The sequence below is a fragment of the Schistocerca cancellata genome, chromosome 12 (assembly GCF_023864275.1).
Source record: "Schistocerca cancellata isolate TAMUIC-IGC-003103 chromosome 12, iqSchCanc2.1, whole genome shotgun sequence".
Classification (NCBI taxonomy): domain Eukaryota; kingdom Metazoa; phylum Arthropoda; class Insecta; order Orthoptera; family Acrididae; genus Schistocerca; species Schistocerca cancellata.
This window is the reverse complement of record NC_064637.1, coordinates 27,018,196-27,032,851: the sequence shown is the minus strand read 5'-3', so window position 1 is coordinate 27,032,851 and position 14,656 is coordinate 27,018,196.

Sequence of the window (14,656 nt, the reverse complement as noted above, 5' to 3'; positions counted from 1 at the left end):
AGAAAACTTTCTACGTCACTACTACTACTACTACTACTGAGCCTGGACTGTATAAACACTTCGTCCAATTTTCGAAACAGACCAAACACGTCAAAAAATACGTGGTATTCTGTAGATCTTGCTCTAATAATAGACTTATTAAGCGAAGTAGCTTATATCGTAATACTGTCAGCTGTTTCTGATTATCCATTCCAGTCCAGAACGTCAGTAAATATCCCCCTCCTCCCGAAATGTGAAATATGATTACAATAGTCTTTGTACTATTGTTAAATTCAGTCTGCTGAAAAGAATGGATATAAAATTATATAGCTGTTTGTAAACTGCTGCAGTTGGATATGAACTTCTCGAGAGAAGTATATAAAGCTGCGCTACTTAAAGATAAAATTCAGCTCCACGTTAATGAAGGAAAACCAGCGTCCTTGATGGTGTGAACATCGGTGATAAACATGAGATTTACACCAATTTATCTGCATAGCCCTCTACATCCAAAGCTAATAGAATTAGTCAGTGAATGTAATACGAACTAGAACATTCTCGACATAAAAAATTACTTGCAGTTCGGGAAGAATATAAAATTAAGCTTCGGTACTTGAGCCCATTCTGAAGATTGTGTTTACTTACACAAGATTAAAAACTTAATTAATTTACAATTTTCAATTACACGTGGAATGAATTAAACAGTTTTTTGCCCTACAAGACGAATGTAAGCTTTCGCTGTATGCCTCCAGGAAGCACTATATGGGCACCAAGATACGCTGCCCACATACACAACTTACAATGTGCCAAGAGAGCATAATTTCGGTCACTAAATGTTGACCTGGTCAGTTTTAGGACTGCTAGAGAGTAGTGATGGGGAGCTCGTGAATGAGTCGTTCAAATGAACGCTTCACTCCAGTGAAGTGTGAACTAATCACTCAATTTCAATGAACTGGTACTTCAAACTCTTCACAGATAACACACTCCACACTTTTTTCTAGTTCACTCACTCTCTTCCACTCTCCCTCATCCCATTACATCGGCGCTACGTCACTCATTCACTTCAGTCCCCCCTCTACTGCCTGTCGACGAATCGCACGGCGTTTGTGGGAAACGATAGGTTTTGTGATTGGTTGCGGTGAGGGGCGAGGGGAAGGCAGCGTCAGCTGCTTCCTGCAGTGCTGACATCATTACCCGTGACTATTTGTGCAGTTCAGTTATACTTCGCGTCTACCGGTAGCCCATCGTTGGCAGCGCTTGCGGACTAATGAATATTATAGATACAAACGAAGAGGCTGGTATAAAGACTTTGTGACAGTGGTAAACACACTCATTCTATTTTGGATTAAATTTTAAAAGGAACATAAAATTGGACTGCATTTCGTTGGTATCCCTAGTTTTCAGTCCATGAATACAACAAATAATGTTTCACTTGGCAGATAAAGACTTTTTTGAGCGCTTCATGAGAAAATGTCGAGCAAGATTAAATGTAATACATTCTTTATATGTGACAGGCTTCTCTGTTTATCTTTCCTGTGTCCCCTTCGACCATGCTCTATTTAAGTTAGCTCAGACGCTGTAACAGCGTAAAAGCCGTAAAACGTTGCGTGCGCGTTACTGTATAGTTCGGCCATCTGTTGGTAAAATTATGAAGTATTACGAAGCTTTATTGTACGAGCGAGCGTAGCCGCGGCTGAGCGGCGAACTGAGCAACTTCGCCAGGCTTCCGTACTTCATGAATGAACTGCTTCGTTTGAATGCTTCACGGCAAAGCGTGAAATGAATGAAGTAGTTCACAGGAATGAACGAGTTCGACCATCTCTACTAGAGAGTCATGCCAGGCAACAGTCATTGCAACATACAGCATCCCCACAATGGTCCGAACACATCGTAATTTCATTCACGAAATTGCGCTTTGATCAGTGTAATAACTCCTAGTGCAGAGGCTACTTTCTTCGCAATATCTCAATACACTGACCGAGTTGACGCAATTTCTATTCTTTGAAATTATTTAGAGAGTGGGAAGAGGAGCGTGAAGGAACAGAGATATTCAGGAATACCTGTTAAGTCGTAAACAGGAATAATAATACATGAAAATAATTGCATATGATTCAGGTTTAGTGGTAAACAATAATGTAAGTTGATATAAATTTCTGACCTTAGGACACACTGATTTTTCTTACAAAATTGCCTCCTACCTTAAATATGTACATACATTTCAACAATGCTCTGCGGAAATAATTTTTGTGAATGATGTAAAAGGCTGAAATCATCTCTGATTGAAAGGCAATAGCATGTATATTGCAACACAGTCATTTTATTTCTAGGTAGCAGATGTACTTGATGTGTTATAGTTCCAGCAGTCACATCTGTTTGAATTGTCTCGTTGTAAAGCTAGATGTCTAATTTTCTAGTAACTATAGTAACCATTCAAATTTCTGTATTTTCATTCTCCACTCTTCCACAAAAATCTTTTGTCACAGTGAAAGAATGCACAAAAGGATTGGTGTGTTATAATTCAACAGGAATTTTAGTATTACATTATCAGTATAGCTTGACTGATGATTCTTCATTCAGTCTATAGCAAACAGCAGCATTGATGTCATAAAAATATAATTGTGTATAAGATGGTGAATGATCATACATAGAAGTCATTGGAACTGACCTATGATAAAAAATATCATGAATATTAAAGTGATATTATCCCTATAAAGCTCTGTGTTAAGTTTTGGCTTCAGAAATGACCATAGCAAATGCTGCATCATGCTGCAAATACTGAATTATGGAAATAATTCTTTGATTTTTCTTAAGTTCTTGGATCATTAGACATGCATCCTTGATAAAGTGCATACAAAAATGACTTCTAGGCATAGCCGAAAACAAATATCGTTTCTTTATAGCAGTGAAGTCAGAAGTAATAGTTATTTAAAATTAAATAATTAAAAATTGCAAACTTCATTCAGACTATCTGGTAGCAGCAGCAAATGACCACAAAATTACTCATAGAGAAAAGTAAGTGAAATGAAATGATGATGCCAATATACAATGTTATTTAGTCTTCATTACTGGGATATTTTGATTTCCACTGCTAGCGTCATTAACGTAGCAGTGATAGCATTGTAGCTGCCTGGTATGCCTGTGTTTACTATAAATGAACCACATGAACATGAAGGTCCTTAGAATGCAATTTCACAAGACGTTGTTTCTTTTGTGCGTCATTTTTACTATAGTATCTGATTCGTACACAGGGGGCAGCACTTCAACAATTGCTGTTCACATATTGGAGATTTTAATGTGTGATAGAGAGACTGTAATCAGAGTTATGAATATGAAACCATATATTTCCCAAAAGGTACTTCACATATGGTTTTTTTGTGCACATTGATGGAAAAGTACCTTTCGAGTTATTTAGGATTTATTGACCACCTTGTATAATTAATATTGAAAACTGATACTTCAGTTCCTGTGTGCACGTATTAACATTATGATACTGTGATACAAACTCGCTCATGAGAACTTACAGGGTACTTTCTCTTGATGTAGAACCAATAAATTTGGCGAGAAGAAAGGTTTCACAATACAAGTAAAGGAAAAAAAAGTAGAAAATTGTTAATTTGTAGTTATATCATACAAAAAAAATTCTTTTGCTGTTGGTTGTTTGATTTCAAACTTGAAATTAAAACATGTCTTGGAATCCATGGAAGCAATATCTTGCCAGTATCAATGTTGAAAACAAGCAAAAATCGTTGAGATCCTCCATTCAAAGAATGGATTGACTGTCTGTATACATAATTAAGTTTGTACGGAACCCTCAGTGTGTAGGTCCTAAGCGCACAACTTATTATTCAGTAAGCAGGCAATACACAAGACTTACATGTCCTCTACCACGATCAGACATAGAAAGATAAGTGAGAGTATAAATGACAAGTGAAGCTAAAACATAATCTTGACAAACAAAATAATTTAGTGAATCATTATTTCTCACACATTCAGTTATGATTAAAAAATAATGATACAATGTGTTCTGATGCCTTTTGGTTGAAGCAATAGCAGGTAAGCGATCATGGCTTGAAGCAAAGGCCTCACCTGGAGTCGTTTCTGCAGCTGCACTCTCTCAGAACAGATCTTTAGCTGAGCTATTAAAAGGAAAACTTGAGAGATAGTGTTTCAGAAAAAAACCTAATGTTAAAATTGCGGACACTGTGGAAGTAGATTTTTGTGTTTTTTTTTTTACGTCTACCTGAACAGTTGAAAAATTCATAGTGGATCATAAAGTATTGTTGGGAATTGTAATAGGCTACACCAAAGTTTTTCACTGAGAATTGATTAAGTATAAACTTATTGTTGCCTGACACATTGATATTGTGGAAGAAGTGGTCAGGTATATTGATTCTAGAGGACTGTTATACAGGAGGCGAACATTTTAGTGATTCTGAGTGAAAATGCATAGAGAATGAGCATAAATGAGCAAATGATCCTTACCAGATAAGACAGATGGAGGACATCAGAAAAGTTCAGTGAAGGAGAGCTGGTTTTGTGCTATCATAATATGGAGGACAGCATGTCATGGGTATGATATGTGATTATAGATGGCAATAATTAAAACAAAGGCATTCTTTGTTGCAGTGTGGTGATATCTTTTCATGAAACTTAAATCTCCAACTTTCTACCCCGAATGCAAATGTATTTTGTTGGGACCCACCACATGGAAAGCTTGTATGGAAATGTTTGTGTGTGCATTTTTTGCATGGTGTTCGAAATTGTAATGGTAGAGAAACAGTATGAAAGTGATATGATGAAACCTTTGCTGGACACTTAAATGTGATGTTAGGAAGAACTCCGCTAATAGCTGTTCAAATTGTTGTTTACTAAAACACAACCGGTTTTGCAGCGTAAAGGCACATTAATAGATGCAACCTACATGATAAGGAGCAAAGTACAGTGTCACAACATTTTATGGACGTTAAAATTAATACAGGAATGTCTAAAATATACATACGGTGTTGAAAGATCAAAGGCATACTGTAATATAACGTGGTGTGAAATGTTTATGTTGAAGTCTGGGGTGAGTATCATAGTTTAACAAAAGGGGAAAAAAGTTCAGTATATCTAATTATTTCATACCATGTTGAACAACACATTACCAACATCTAACTAATCCTCCACCAATTCTGTATGTATCTTGTGTAAACCGGGGTGCTGCTTCTTGATACTGCCGTAGGTTTATTTTGATGTTACTGCATCATCACATGGATATCATGTAATGGTCAAAATAAGTTTTAGCAGGTCTTGTTTACAAAGGCTTTTTTATTTTGCAAGCAAGATATTTGGCAGCGAATGTTCACCATAGAACTTACACCTTGCAATTATAAATAAAAACAGTCAGACTACATGCTGTTGATGAAAAATTCGGCCTAAAACTAAAGTATGGCCGTGTACAAATTGCCTCTATTTAGATGTTTTTAAACAATTACTGTCATTGTTACTTATTGAATTTTGCATAGAAACAATGAAAGTTTTTACATACATCTTCCCAAATTACGTAGAAATTTACATAAATGAAAGTTATTAATTCCATACAAAGACAGGAAAGAATCTGTTTCTCTTAAGACTATAAATTACATTTTAACACTGCAGCAATATATTTCATTAATTTTCGTATAGTTATTAATTGACTGAAATAAAGATCATGCTAGCATTCTCAGGTGTACAGAGTGATTAGTTTAATCAAATGAAAGGCCTAGATGCAAGTAATTATTTTTGTATGAGTAAAATTTATATTTCTATGTGGTTGTAATTACCGGTTCCAATTAAAACATGAGTGTGATTGATTTTGACTGAAAAATCATTGTATCACATTTTTGTTAAGGATTCAAACAATTCCTGGCTTCAAAACATAAAAATAGCTGTCTCTCTATGACTTGGGTGTGTTGGAACTCCATAATTACAATAGCAAAACCATTCCTACCATGTGCCTGTAGATTGTATTGTGTGTAAATTATGATGTTTCATAAGGTTTTAGTCAAACATGTTTGCTTCATTTCATTTACTGGTGAGACCCAATGTAAATAATATCAAAACAACAGTTTAAAGTAGTGCAACATACTAATATTATATAAATGCCCTCTTCAGGAGAGCAGAGATGAAATTGGAATAGGATATATGGTCCCAAAGGGTTGTGGTATTACAATACCCCTTGGTCATAGTCAAAATTTAGTATTCAGTGAATATTGTCAGTACTATGGCAAGCAAGTGTAATGAAGATGTGCTCCATTCTTTAAAATATGCCTGCATCTACAAAGAAAAATAGAAAAATATTTTAACTGAGCGATCACTAAAAGTTTTTAAAAAGGAGCCAGATTTAGGATAAAAAATTGTCACTGCTATTGCGAATAGTCACAGCCCTCAGGGAAGTATCAGGTGACAGCGTCTTACTGGTGTGACCGCAGCACTGCTCGGCGCAGGCCGAAGTGAAAGTGGCCTGTATGAACGACGAAGAGAGACTAGCTGGCTGGTGCAATGGCAGCTATCCATGTGGACACTATGATATCATATACTCGTTACTAGGAGTGCTGGGTCGCTGCTACCTTTACAAGTGAGAATAATTGAGAATTTTATTAATAGGAGCGAAGAGTATTTGTATGGTCTTTTAATGTTGAATATATTTTAGACATTGCTTTATTAATTCTAATATCCCCAAAATGTGGTGACCCTACTTTGCTTTGTACCATGTAGGTTGCACCTGATGATCTGGCTTTAGTCCACGAAACTGATTATGGTTTAATAAACAACAATTTTACCGGCTGTTAGCAGAGTTCTTTCTAGCATCATGCCTTTCAACAGCGTTGATTTCCTGGAATATAAAATAGTTTGTGACTTATGTGTGAATAACAGAGTAGTCATGGAGATGTAATAGAATACAAGGGTATCAAAGGAGGTTCAAGGAGTCATAAACAAGAACAAAAATGTGAGTTCAGAAGGTCAGCTAGAGAACCTACAGTGCCTGATAGATTTCGTAATTATGTCACCAAGGAAAAATCCTTGACAGTACCAGGAATCAAACCTGTATCCCCGCTCCCCCCACGGCAGTCTTCCACAAGAACCACTCAGCTACAGAAGCCGACAAAACCCTATAAACAGAAATTAAATATCAGTGTTGTTGTAATTACAGAATGGCTTTAAGTGACCAAGATGCCATTATCGGAAATCATTTAGTTTGAACGAGGTCATCTAATAGGGCTACAAAAAGCTGGATGTTCCTTATGCAATACTGCACAAAGACTTCAGGCAGCAATGTAGCCACTGTACATGATTGCTGGCACCGGTAGTCACGAGAATGTGTGGTTACAACAAGATGGAGCTCCTGATGCCCACATGGCACTATGAGAGGGAAGACAGACATGTTCAGCATGTGACTCTGGCACATTGTACTGCAGCTGCAGCAGCAACTTGGCAGATTACTTCAAGGACAACTCACTGCCGGAAGCCGTGTAGTGTGTGTTCCACTAACCCCAAACCATCGCCATTTGTGACTTCAATGATGTCAAGGGAGAGCCTCGCTGGAGGGCAGAGTGGAGGTCCGTTTTGTTTCCTGATGAAAACTGTTTCTGCCTCAGTGCCAGCGATGGCCGTGTGTTAGTTAGGAGGCGGCCAGCTGAAGGTCTGCAACCGACCTGTCTGTGTGCTACACTCACCGGATGTACACCTGGAGTTACGGTGTGGAGTGCAATTTCATACTACAGCAGGACCACTATTGTGGCTATCCCACACACTGTGACTGCAAATTCCTATGTCAATCTGGTGATTTGACACATTGTGCTGCCATTCATGAACAGTATTTCAGGGGATGTTTCCCAACAGTATAACGCCCACTCACATACTGCGTTTGTAACACAACATTCTCTATGGAGTGTGGACATGTTGCCAGGGCCTCCTCAATCATTAAATGTGTCTTCAATGGAGCATATATGGGCCTATGGGACATCAACAGATGACAACACCAGTGTCATCCACAAACAGCATTAACCATATCTGTATTGACATACCAAGTGCAACAAGCATGAAAGTCTATCTCACCTGGCACCTATACAACATTCACACCTTGTACATCATCTGCAGATTCGATGTCCCTCACCCCTTTGTGTCTTCTATCCTCTCCATCACCAGTGTGTAACCACAACTTCATCATCACACCTTCATCTCACCATCTCCACGCCATCCGCCTCCGGGATGATGAGCTTCGCCCTGATACCTACTACTCCTACCAACTCTAACCCCACCTCCCCCATCCCCCTTCTCTGGGCACCCTCTCCCCTCCACTTCCCCTGACCGGTTTTTTCCTCCCTCACCACCCCCTCCCTTTCCAGTGCACCCCTTCTGCGTCTCTGCGCTGCCTTCGGACTTGCCTTCCCTCTCTATATGCCGTCATTTGCCCCTTGGTGCGCCCACATTGCTTTTCCTACCACCCTCTCCAGTACATCTGCGCCTCCTGTCCCTTCTTTTCCCTCCTCTCAGGCCTCCCCCCCTCCCCCCTTCCTCCTTGACAGGTCCCTCCTGGCAGTTTTCGCCCTTCGCCCTTCGTCATTTGTACTCTGTCACGTACAGTGGTTTTAAAGTGTCATTGTTCTGGTGTGTTTCAATTCTGTGGCCAACTTTTAACTCATGCGTGTGACTTCAGTGTTTTTTACATGCTACAAATCGCCAACTGTGTTTTTTAACCTTATGTGGACCTTTTTAAGTGTTCCACAATGAACGTCTCCATGTACATGTATATTTTAACCCCCACTGTCTCTCGTCATTATGTTCTTATGTCTCCCCTTATCGCCTTTTATGTGTCTCATTCTCATCTTTTTATGAAATGTATTACTTGGCTGAAGAACAGCGGATTGTGCTACTCCCAGATTTCCCCTGCCCCCTAAGGGTATGGGAAACGAAAAACAAAAAAAGCGGAGCTGTCGTTTCTCAGGTGGTTCATGTGAAAAGCTCTCCAACGTTATTACGGCCGCAGGCTTTGAACATGAAATGGTTGTTGGAGCTACATGCATGCGACATTCTATTTCGTAAATCGTTACGGAATTCGATAATCCGAGATCGACAGTGTCAAGAGTCTGCCGAGAACAACAAATTTCGGGCATTACCTCTCACCACGGACAACACAGCAGCCGACGGCATTCACTTAACTAGTGAGAGCAGCAGTATTTGCGTAGAACTGTCAGTGCTAACAGAGAAACAACGCTGTGTGAAATAACCCCAGAAATCAATGTTACGACCAACGTATCCATTAGTACAGTGTGACGAAATTAGGTCTTTATGGGGTATGGCACCAGACAACCGAAGCGAGTGCCTTTGCTAACAGAAAGTTATCTCCTGGAGCACCTCTGCTGAGCTCGTGATCGTATCGTTTAGACTTTAGACCCTAGACGACTGGGAAACCATAGCGTGGTCGGACGAGTTTCCATTTAAGTTGTTAACAGCTGATGGTGGGGTTAGTGTGGTGCAGACGCCACGAAGCCATGGGCCCATGTTTTCAACAAGGCACTGTGGAAGCTGGTGGTAGCTCCGTAATGGTATGAGCTGGTTTTACATGAAACAGAGTGGGTCCTCTGGTCCAATGAACCGATCATTGACAGGAAATCGTTATGCTCGGCTACTTTCGGACCATTTCCAGCGATTCATGGGCTTCAACACTGTTTCCAGACAATGATGGCATTTTTATGGATGGCTGGCCTTAGTGGGCGAGCGGTTGTAGGCGCTACAGTCTGGAACCGCGCGACCGCTACGGTCGCAGGTTCGCATCCAGCCTCGGGCACGGATGTGTGTGATGTCCTTAGGTTGGTTAGGTTTAAGTAGTTCTAAGTTCTAGGGGACTGATGACCTCAGAAGTTTAGTCCCATAGCGCTCAGAGCCATTTGAACCACGCCATTTTTATGGATGACAATGCGCCGTGTCACTGCGCCAGAATTGTTCGTAGTTTGTTTTCTAAGAACATTCTCGACATTTCGAGCCAATGATCTGGCCACCCATCGGACATTCGTGGGATATAATCGAGACGTCAGTTTGTGTACAAAATCTAGCATCGGCAACACTTTCGCAATTACGGAAGATTGCAGAGGCAGTATGGCTCAACATATCTGCAGGCGACTTCCAACGACTTGTTGACGCCATGTCGAGTTGCTGGACTGCGCCAGGCAAAAGGGCCCAACACAATGTTAGGAGGCACTCCAGGACTTTCGTCGCCTCAGTGTAGAGCCGACATTGTGTATAGTAATTATTGTGAAGTACCAGATCAGTCCTCACCGATAATATTACGTTTCGTTTTTTTTTAATTTCTGTAAAAACTCTGATACTGAAAACCAATAAAGCATATGTATGCTAACAGTGTTTTACTTTTTTTTAAGAAACAGCAGAATTCCTGAGGATGTGTGAAGGAAAATTACCCCCTTTTTCGAAAGTGATTGATTTCAGAAGTTGTTGTAACAGTAGCAGAATAAGTCGGATTATGTTTGTTTCATTTATCGTGCTGAACAACAATATCAGAATTTCGACCGCGCGCAATGGAAATCGTGGCACTGCAAATTCTTCTGTGAACTTCGTAACTAAGCTTTCTCTCTTCGAGAAAAGCATATTATTCTTTTAAATCGGTATGAATGGTGCATTTGTGTTTAGGCATAACAGCTTGGTTCACGCAAACAACAACACACAACATTAACTACGAACACGAGACTAAGGAAATTTCGTCTGTCTTGATTTTTCACAGAACGCGCCAAACAGTAAGTGAGATAAGATGCGATGCAATAATCCTCACGACAAGGAATGGCGAAAATAGGCACAAAGAAAGCGAATAAATTCCTCTTTAAATTCTCTGAGAGAAAAATGGGGAACCAGTTACCTCAATCTTCATTCTGCCTTCCTCTCCAAAACTTTTGGCATGCGAACATATTCGCGCTTTTTCGTGCCGAAAGAAAGCAGTAGAGTCAATGACGTGGAGAGAGAGGATACAATGATTGTGGGAGAAAGAAAGTGGTAGTTAAAGAGAAAGAGAGGTGGACGAAGATATAGCAGTGTGGCCAAAGAGAGAGGAGACAGTCGCAGTAAAAGAGGAAGAGAGATGGATGGAGATAGCAGTAGGTGCAAAGGAGATAGGAGACAGTGAAAATAAAAAATACAGATGAGTGGAGACCATGCATTTGCTTAGAGGATCTGGACCATTCCAGACCGGCAAACTTTAATTCGCAGGTATTAGGAAAAGGGCACGTTGGACGGACATTATAAACACTTGCGTAATTTTTTAGTTAGTGAAGCGTGGTAGGGACAGTTGAAATGGGAAAGAAAGACAAAAGGAGTCAGTGTAAGTGCGAGGGGAGACTGTGGCAGTGGGATATACTGTAAATCAATAGGGGGGGGGGGGGGGGGGGGGGAGAGAGAGAGAGAGAGAGAGAGAGAGAGAGAGAGAGAGAGAGGCAGTGAGGACGACATGTTGAATATGAAGGCTTAACTACATAGAGAGACTGGATAAAAAGATTTAGAATATTCTGTGTTAAAAGAGCGCGAATTAGCTCGCATACCAAAATTTTTGGTGTTTGTGTGTGGTGTGTGTGGGGGGGGGGGGGGGATAGTTGGAATAAGGACTGAGAGAGCTAGTTCCCCACTTTTCTGTCAGCCTTTTATAAAGGAACATACTCGCCTTTTTCGTATTCCGACGAAAGCTTTTTCTCTGCTGCTTTGTAAAAATGGGTGATTTATAACGAGTGCAAGAGGCCGATAAAATCACTGCTTCACTTGCTTTTACGATAAATATGAGCCCAGCGCATGCAAACCGTCAACTGTAAAATAAAAAAAGGTATCTCATTTGTATACGAAGTTCTTGTGTAATCCCTCCCAGGAAATTTATCTGTAATCTCAAATTTTTCTTTATCTTCTCTTCTCATGTTTTATACGAAACTATACAGACGGAAAAAAATGATCGCAGCACCAAGGAGTTGTGCTACATAAACGAAAGTTGACAGGCGTGTTTCTGCAATTGAAAGACGAAGACTGCTAAATTGTCGCGCCGATGCGTAAGATTGGCGCTGGTAGTGCCACTATGATGCTGCTAATCAGATTTCCTTTAATACACCTTGTAGCTGACGTTTGAGATTGGACGTGGTGAGCTTATGTTATTCAGGAATGGCCAAAAGGTGAAGACGACATTATCAGCAACTTAGTGAGTTTGAACAAGGTCATGTAATAGGGTTACGAGAAGGTGGATGTTATTGCAATACTGCGGAAATACTTGGCAGGAACATAGCAACTGTACACGACTGCTGGCAGCGGTGGTCACGGGAATGTACGATCGTAAGACGTCCTGTCTCCGGATGCCCACTTGTCGCTACCAGCAGGACAGACCATCGTGTTCGGCGTATGGCTCTGGCACATCGTACTGCGTCTGCAGCAGCAGTTTGAGTAGCAGTTGGCCCCACAGTGGCACAACGAACTGCTGCACATCGGTTACTTAAAGGACAGCTCCGAGCTAGATGTCCAGAAGCATGCATTCCACTGATCCCAAACCGATGTAATTTGCGATTTCAGTGGTCTCAAGCAAGAGCCTCATTGGAGGGCATGGTGGAGATCTGTTGTGTTTCCTGATGCAAACTGGGTTTGGCCGTATGTTGGTTACGAGAAAGCCTCTTGAGGGCCTGTAGCCGACCTGCCTGCGTGCTACACACACTGGACCTACACCCAGGGTTACGGTGGGGGTACGATTTGGTATGACAGCGAGAGCACTCTCGTGGTTATCCCACGCACTCTGACTGCAAATATTATCGTCGGACTGGTGATCGACCGGTTGCCCTTAAATTCATGAGCAGCATTCAAGGGGGTGCTTTCCAACAGGATAATGCTCGCCCACTTACCGCTTTTGTAACCCAACATGTTTTACAGAGTACTGCTAGTTGCTTAGGCCTACTCGAACACCAGATCTGTCTTCGGTGGAGCACATATGGGACATCATCAGACCACAACTGCAGCATCATCCACAAACAGCATTAACCGTCCCAGTATTGACTGGCCAAGTGCAACAGGCACCCACAAACTAACATCCGGCACCTGTGCAACACAATGCATGCACATCATTGCCCCCCTCTCCTCCCCCCCCGCCCACCCCGGGCCCCATGGTCTTTTCGTGAGTACGTGCGTGGCGAATATGGGGCCCTGAGCTATTCCAGCCCTCCTTCCTTCTCCGGGCTGCATTTATTTTCCTTTCCTTTCCCTTCCCCACCTTTCCTGTCCTTGCTCCTTCCCCTTCACCCTCTCCTCTCCATCTCTTGGTGTCCTTTTTTATGTTGGCCCTGCTATCCTCCTGGTTATGTTGGCTTTGCAATTTAGTTTTGTTGCACAATTACCTCATCCTTGAGGCATTCTCTGGTCCCCTTTCTGGGGTTTGACTTTCATTACTAAATTTCTATTACGTATTGCGAGCCATTTGGGGAAGAGTACCTTACCTAGCGGCTCTGACATGTGCCCTCTTAGTTCCTCCACCTCTTTCTTCACATCGTTGTCTGATGCCAGCTAGGGTGCATAGCCATCATGGTAGCCAGCCCATGTGGTGCGGCCGCTATGTACCCTTTTGGTTGAGTCCCTTGAAACCACAGGGAATGCACTTCTGATACCTGAGGTGTGCCCTCCTCATGTAAGCCTAGGAGTGGTTGCTTGTCATTCTGGAGCATCGGAACTCCAGGCAATGGTCGCCATGCCAGACAGCCCTTGCTGTGGCTGGGTGGCGCCCGTGTGGAGAGCCCCTGATCGCAGTGGGTGGTATCAGGGTGGACGCTATGCAAATGAAATGCATACAGGTCCATAACTCTGGCCTTACTTCTACGGCTGTTTCTTTGCGTGGAAATGATTCTTGTGCTGCTTCTTCTGCCCCTTCGGCCTTCCATTCTATGGCTACCCCCTGGGAGGAGGGTGAGGCTCGTCAGCTAGGTGTGAAACCTTTGTCCCGCTATCTGGTTTGCACCAGGACTGATCGGGATACTTTCACCAATACCAAACCTTTATTTTTTGTGGAACACATTGACAAGTTTGGTGAAGTGGACTCTGAGCAAGATGCAGTTGGGTTTGTTGTTGATCAAAACTGATTCAGCTGCCCAGTCTGCAGCCCTTTATGCCTGTAACCCTCTTGACACAATTCCTGTATCCATTATCCCCCACCAGTCTTTGAATATGATACAAGGTGTAATTTTTCACAGGGACCTCATCCTTCAAACTCATGAGGAACCTAGGGAGAATCTCGGATGGTGGGGTGTTCACTTTGTTCGACATGTTCAGAAGGGTTCGAAGGACAATTGCATTGATACTGAAGCCTTTATCCTGGCCTTTGAAGGGGGTACTCTCCCTGAGAAGGTCAAGATTATGGTTTATCGATGTGACATGAACCCATACATTCCACCACCTATGAGATGTTTTAAATGCTTGCGTTTTGGCCACATGTCTTCCCACTGTTCCCAGGCCCATCTCTGTGGTCACTGGATGTCCACTCCATGAGGAGAGTTCCTGTGTTCCCCCTCCTGTGTGTGTTAATTGTCATGACAATCATTCTCCACATCCGCCAGATTGCTCAGTTTATAAGAAGGAAAAGAAGATACACGAGTATAAGTTCCTTGATCGTATAACCTACACTGAGGCTCGTAAGAAGTAAGCTAGC